This window comes from Gavialis gangeticus, unplaced genomic scaffold (genome assembly GCF_001723915.1).
Source record: "Gavialis gangeticus isolate Ggan-Ray unplaced genomic scaffold, GavGan_comp1, whole genome shotgun sequence".
NCBI lineage: Eukaryota > Metazoa > Chordata > Crocodylia > Gavialidae > Gavialis > Gavialis gangeticus.
In genome coordinates, this window is record NW_017729006.1 from 44465521 (window position 1) to 44471876 (window position 6356).

General features: G+C 49.2%; 1 long non-coding RNA gene across 1 annotated transcript in view; it reads right to left on the minus strand.

Moving 5' to 3' along the window:
* Positions 1 to 5532: 5532 nt before the first annotated feature.
* The window catches only part of LOC109291918, a 15934-nt gene continuing 15110 nt past the window's right edge, over positions 5533 to 6356 (minus strand). Inside the window, exon 3 of the long non-coding RNA XR_002095986.1 lies at positions 5533 to 5670. This is a non-coding gene — a long non-coding RNA (uncharacterized LOC109291918). The remainder of the gene's footprint in view (positions 5671 to 6356) is intronic.

A 6356-nucleotide genomic window follows, 5' to 3' on the forward strand; every position in this document is an offset into this window, starting at 1 on the left:
CTAGCCTCCAGGGGATAAAATCAGCAATTTATGCAACACGGGGATCTTGCCCCACTGCCCTGGCGACGCGCCCCCTGTGCCTACCGCTGCTTTGAAGGGCGCAGCCTCACGCTGCTGCCCTCACTGCAGCCCCGCGTGCAGGAGGTGCTTCACCGGGGCAGTGCAGAGTGAGCGGTGCCAAGATGGTCCCGAGAAGATCCCCGCGTGACTCCTCCACTCCCTGCACCTCCTCAGAGAACAGCACTGCAGAGAACTCCCTGTAGGGAACAGCTGCCACCCAGCTTCCCTCCCCTGTGATCCGGTGCTGCAGGGGGCGGAGGAACCGCGAGGGAACTCACCGCCGCTCGCCCCATGCTGCCCTGGTGAAGTGCCTCCTGTGCCCAGGGCTGCACGGCTGCAAGTGGGGCTGTGCCCCTCAGAGAGCAGCAGGGCAAGCACCCGCTGTTCCCTGATACTCTGTTTCCCTCCCTTGGGTGCCTCTGCAGCCCAGCAGGTGCAACTGGGCACAGCTGGGAAGAGCAGGGCTGCAACAGATCTGAACCTATCTTTCCAGTTTCTTTGCACAGAACTCTAACCACCAAATCTTAGAACAAGTACTAGTCAAGACCTTTTGCAGCACTTCTTTTGAAATAGAGTCACTGCTCCTTGCATTTAATATAGTCATTAGAAAAAAAAAAAAGAGTTGGAGGACAGTGCAGAGGGAAGCTTCTACCTTGCTGGGAGCACAGGCCCTAACTAGAACTCAAGGGCCCCTCCTTTCCAGGCCTGCAGTCACTTCATTGAAACACACACCTTTTGTTACTCTTGGCCTCATACATTTTCCACATACTTTTCTATCATTGCTGCCCAGGAGGACAACTTCAAAAGGAGAGCCATATAATGGCCTAAAAGAAGGCTGTTCAACTGGTGGCCTATGGGCTGCATGTAACCCACAAGAGTTTGCCCAGCTCCTGCCCAGCCGTGTCTCCTCCTATCGCTCTGGCTGTAACAGAAGACAGAGTCTCCAGGTTTGCCCTGTGGTGGGGCAGTGTAGTGTGGTATGGCTGGGGGAGCTGAGCATGAGCCTGAGTACACAGTACAGTAACAGACAGGGAGTAAAGTGGGGACCACATGGTGTAGTGGTGGGATGAGGGGGAGAAGGGGTACTGCTTTCCATATGCAGTGCAGCTCAGGAGCTTGCCTGAGGGTATGCATCCCCTGCTGCTGTGGCCTACAGGGCATTAAGGCCCAACCCACTTAAAAGTTGGGCGGCCCTGGCCTAGAAAATGGGTGGTTAGAGGAGTGTGTTAGGAAGTCAGAAGAACTCAGGTTCAAGCTCCCTCTGGGTGAAGAGAGTTTAGAATACAGGTGTTCTACCATCTAAGAATGCTCTAGTCCTTTGGTGCTCAACCCTTTTGCCCGGTGGACGAGATGGGCAGTGTCCGGTCTGTCAGTAGCCTGGATTGGGCCTGTGGTCCTGATCCAGCATCCACAGCAAGTGGAACAGGCCCCTTCTGGCTGCATGGAGGAGGGAGGGTGGCTGCATGGTCCCAACCTGGCCCTGCATAGGTGCGGGGAGGCAGTGTGGCCTGGATCTGATAAAGCTGTGGGGATGGGGAAGAGGAGACATGGCTCGGACCTGATCCAGCTGTGGGGAGGGGACATGGCCTGGCCCTGATCCAGCCGCAGGAAGTAGGTGGGAGGGTCAGCAGCCGGGCTCCAACTCACCATGTGGGACTTGGAGTTTTGGAATTTGGTAGGGGAAAGGGCGGTCAACTAGTGGGGTAATCCCTTAGGTCAGATATGATGGCTCTGTAGGCTGGAAGTTGAGCACCACTCTTCTAGTTACTCAGCTATTGGAGGAAAAGCTAGGAAGTCTCTCTCTTGACCATTCTCCTTTCCTGATTTTAACTTTGGTTGTCATGGGTTTTAGTCAACTACATTTTTAGGTGTCTAAGGCCACTGCATGTCCAGAAGGGGCATGCTTATGTGTCACATGTAGGCTGGTCATGTGCCGATGACTATGCATACAGATTATGCAGCCAGGAACAGAAATCAGATGTAGGTGTAAGTGACATCTTTGGCAATGACATGGCCAGAACTGCCACACAGGCTACATACAACCCTCCATAAAATTTTTGTGGAGACAGAAAATGTGAGCAGACATCTCTTCTTCTTTTTGTGCCCCAAGTGCTCCCAAATGGTGACACAAAGATTCCCAGTAACAGTCTCTGCCACCTTTTCATGGTGGACATCCATTCATTTATGGTGTGATAATATGGGCAGCCCAGGGCTGACCGTACTCTCCAGGTACTCCAGGAAGAAGCCTCCCAGGGTTTCAGAGGCACAATCTTGCAGAACAAGGCCCCAGGTGCCTGGTACCAACCTGGGGGTGTCCTGGAGAATGCCATGTTTCCCACTTTACACTTGGAGACGCACACCACACAAATGTTCTTGTAGGTTATGCATTTCATGCTGCAGAGCAGACGAACGCCATGGGGCTTGGCACAGCTGATATGACTGATTGACAGAGGCAGATGCTGCCCAGCGCCTATGTCCTGGGAGTAGAGGGGCATGATTTTGAAGGACAATGGCCCCAGACAATGTCTGTCTCCAACAATTAAGTGGATCAGCTGTGCTGGGACACATGCAATGCTAGCACAGTTGATCCTGCCACAAAAAGCTATGTCTATTTGTAGCCATAGATGACCCAATTTGGATACTAGATGGCCAGGAAGAGAACAGAATGCCACCCTAAGTAACCAACAGATGACAGTCCCCACCATGGCAGCTTGTATAAATTTCCTTGGTTTATTTTTTTTCTATTGATTGGTTTATTTTTTTCTATTGATCCTTACCAGGAAACATTCAATATCATTAATGATGACATAATTAATTAGTAAACATTCCTGGCCTAAGACAATATAATGAACATTTCTTGCAGGTCTGTCAACACTTCATGGCACGAAACTTTTCAGAATTCAATGGAATAATCAATTTTAAAGGAAATAGGAGACTATTTATTTTTCCTGGAAACTTATCTGAGACTTTAGAATGCCCTTCTCAAGAAAGTAAGAGGAACTTCTGAGGTCATTGCTCTCAGAAGAAAAAACAAAAGTCAGTCTTTAGCTTTGTTTGCTAAAACACTTAGGAAAAAAAAAAGAAAGAAAGCTCACATGCACACCCAAATGGAAAAAAAAAACACCCAGTAAAAAAACCTAAATTCTAGAAACTTTTGTGAAGATGGGGAAATCTAGGTTACTTGTTGGACTCTTATTGGTCTGTCTACACTTTTTCTCACTAGTTCAATTTAAATTTAATGAGTTTAGAGATTTATTTCAGTACAGCAGATTCTGAATGCATATACAATGGGCAACACTTTTACTTCGTATGCCTAAATGGCAGTTTTCCAGCCAAATAATGGCTGTTTTTGGCACTTACAGGTTATGATTAGGTTTGGCAGAATTCAATTTTATTGTTTTTTATAATTTCCACAGCTAAAATCAATGCTTCTTTTTAACCCTTTCTTTAGACTTTTATCTATTTAAATTTCAGGACTGCATGAAATTAGGGGGGTAGGGGGCAGATAGTTTAGTAATAACAGTATACTGTTAAAAACTTTATAAAATCACATTAAAATATATAAAAGTAAATATCGAGAAATCAAGACAGCATAACTATTTTAAATCATTCTGTTCATTCACCAGGAAGGAGCTGGGCAGGTAGGGACCCGAAGAAGAGGGCAGTGGCACTCTGGAGCTCTGGGAATATAGGGAGAGGCAGCAGTTTCCCAGCCTAGGATGGGAAGTAGCTCCCTGCTCCTGCTTACGGGGTAAGTCCCACCAGGTGGGCACCAGCAAGGGGTGGCCCAGCTCCTTAATGGCCATGGCCTCCTGTCCCTCCATGCAGCACAGGGGTATTGGCTGGGTCCCAGGGGCACCCCTATGCACTCTGCCCTGAGCACAGAGGCTAGGCTAGGCAGGAGCTCTGGGAACACAGGGAGAGGCAGCATGATCAGAGCAGGGTGTGCAGGGGTGCCCCGGGACCCAGCTGCTGCCCCCATGCTGCAAGGAGGAGGTGGAAGGCCACAGCCTTCAAGGAAACAGGTCACCCCTGTGGTGGTGCCCGCCAGGCAGCGCTTGCCCTCTAAGGGGTTGTAGGGAGTGGGGATCTGTTTCCCACCCCAGGCTGGGAGGCCACTGCCTCTCTTTGTGTTCCCAGCGCTGCTCCCCAGCATGGCTCCTGTGTAATCAGGGCAGGGGAAAAACTCCCAGCAAGACCCAATCACACAGGGGGCTGTCCTGGACTCACTGGGAGTCTGGTGTCCAATCCCCGGCTGGGACTTGGGCAAGGTGAGCAGCCAGCAGCACCAGGCTCCCACCTGCCAACAGCCCTGTCCCTCCAGTCCTCCATCCCAGCACAGCCCCCAGCTCCTTCAGTGGCTGCTCGAGCTGCTGCCGAAGGAGCAGTGTGCAGGTTACACAGCTGGGGCTCCCCCCACCACACTTCAAGTAGCTGCTATGTACATGCAGATGTGTGAGTGCGTGCAACAGAAATATTTTTCTGTCTGTCTGTGAGTGACAGGTGAAGTGGATGTTTAGCGATAGAAATTGATTCATGCCAAGCCTAGTTATAATTCTACTACACCCACACTGTGGATCCTAAACATGTGCATACACAGACTTAATGTGCTCAACACACTACACCTTGGCTGGGCAGATATATAGATCTGTATGCATGTCCACTGGGGAGATATAAGTGCATGTAGGTCACAGATATGTAGTTGGACAAAAGCCCATTGCTAACAGGTATTAGTTGTCAGAAGAACATGGTCCTTCCATGTTATAGCTAAAATAGTTGGGGCATTCACCCAGGGGGAAGGAGATCTAGCTTCCAGGACCCACTTACCTACATGTGGTTTGAACTTTTGTCACTCTATTTTCCCATTTCAGGGCTCTAAGCACCACACCACAGATTAGACACTATTCATAGCCCTCTCCAGCAGTCCTCTTGAAGCTAAGCCACTGCACCCTGCACTTAATCATCAGCTAAAATGGAGAGAAAGCAGGGTCTGTCCTGGGGAAGTTTCTGCCTGACTGGGGACAAGGGTCCAGGCTAGAGCCCAGTGTTGGCTCCCAAGAACCATCTCACTGAGCCAGACACCCTCCAGTATGTTGTCTTCCTCCTGACCCCTCTCTCGGTTGCTCAGGGTAGAAGGACAACTTCAAAAGGAGCATTTATGGGTGCTGACGGAAGTGGAACCCGCCCCTGCCCCCCCCGCCCAAATCAGCACTTTACCGGCCAGCTCCTTTTATAATCATTCTTTTTTTTTAAATGATGATAGCAAGAATTCAACACATATACGCAATTTTACAATGTTTTATCTGAGCACTTTCTTTAAAGGGTATTTCCATGAAGTTTTATATTGAGAATTTCTTATAGCTTTGAGACACCAGGTTATTATAATGCCAAACCTCAAATGAATACTATGGAAAGATAGCCTGTAACTAAAAATTTCAGAAACAAAGTCAATTAAACTTCACTTACCATAGATCATAAAACTGAATTCTGTTATCACATGTCTATCATTATGCATATAGATAACGCTGCAGGTGTAACTCCCAGAGTCACTTGCATGGATGTTATAGACCTCCAAGTTGCCTTCATCAGTTAAAAGAAATCTTTGTGATTCTGGAAATAAGTGTTAAACACATCATTTTAAATTATTATTTTTATCCAATTATAAATGTATTAACAATCCTAGAAGTAGGGATCAGAACCTTGGGCACCACCATTCCCAAATGAAAACCCTATTCTCAAGGCTACCAAGTCAAATGACACCTTGCTTCAGAGGTGGAGAAAATACAGCCCATGAGTCACCAATTGATCCTATCCAGCCCACTAGGTGCTGTCTTTAGAGGGCTGTGCCTCGTGCCACTCCGCCACAGCTGGGTCTGAGCCAGGCAGCACACAGACCCCTCCATGTGACTCATCCACCCCCACATCCATCCCTCTGCTCAGCTTCCTGTTGGCACTGTGACTGCATAGTCTTGGCACCACAGCCACCAGCAGCCAGGACCACATGGGACAGGGTGCGATGCAGTGCGGTTAGTAGCTGTCCCACTCACCCATTCACCTGCCATGAGAAGACACTACCACTGCAGGGTCAGTAGGAGGTGAATCTGAGCTGGTTGCAGTCGGGGGTTTGCCTGGGGCAGCCGCTGCTGACTTGCCTGGTGCAGTGTGGCGACAGTGGCTCATCACAATGGGCAGGACAGCTACTCAGTGTGTTGCATTGCACCCCATCCTAATGCAGGCCCAGGTGCTGGTGGCTATGGTGCCAGGATTGTGCAGCACCAACAGGAAGCCAGGCAGGG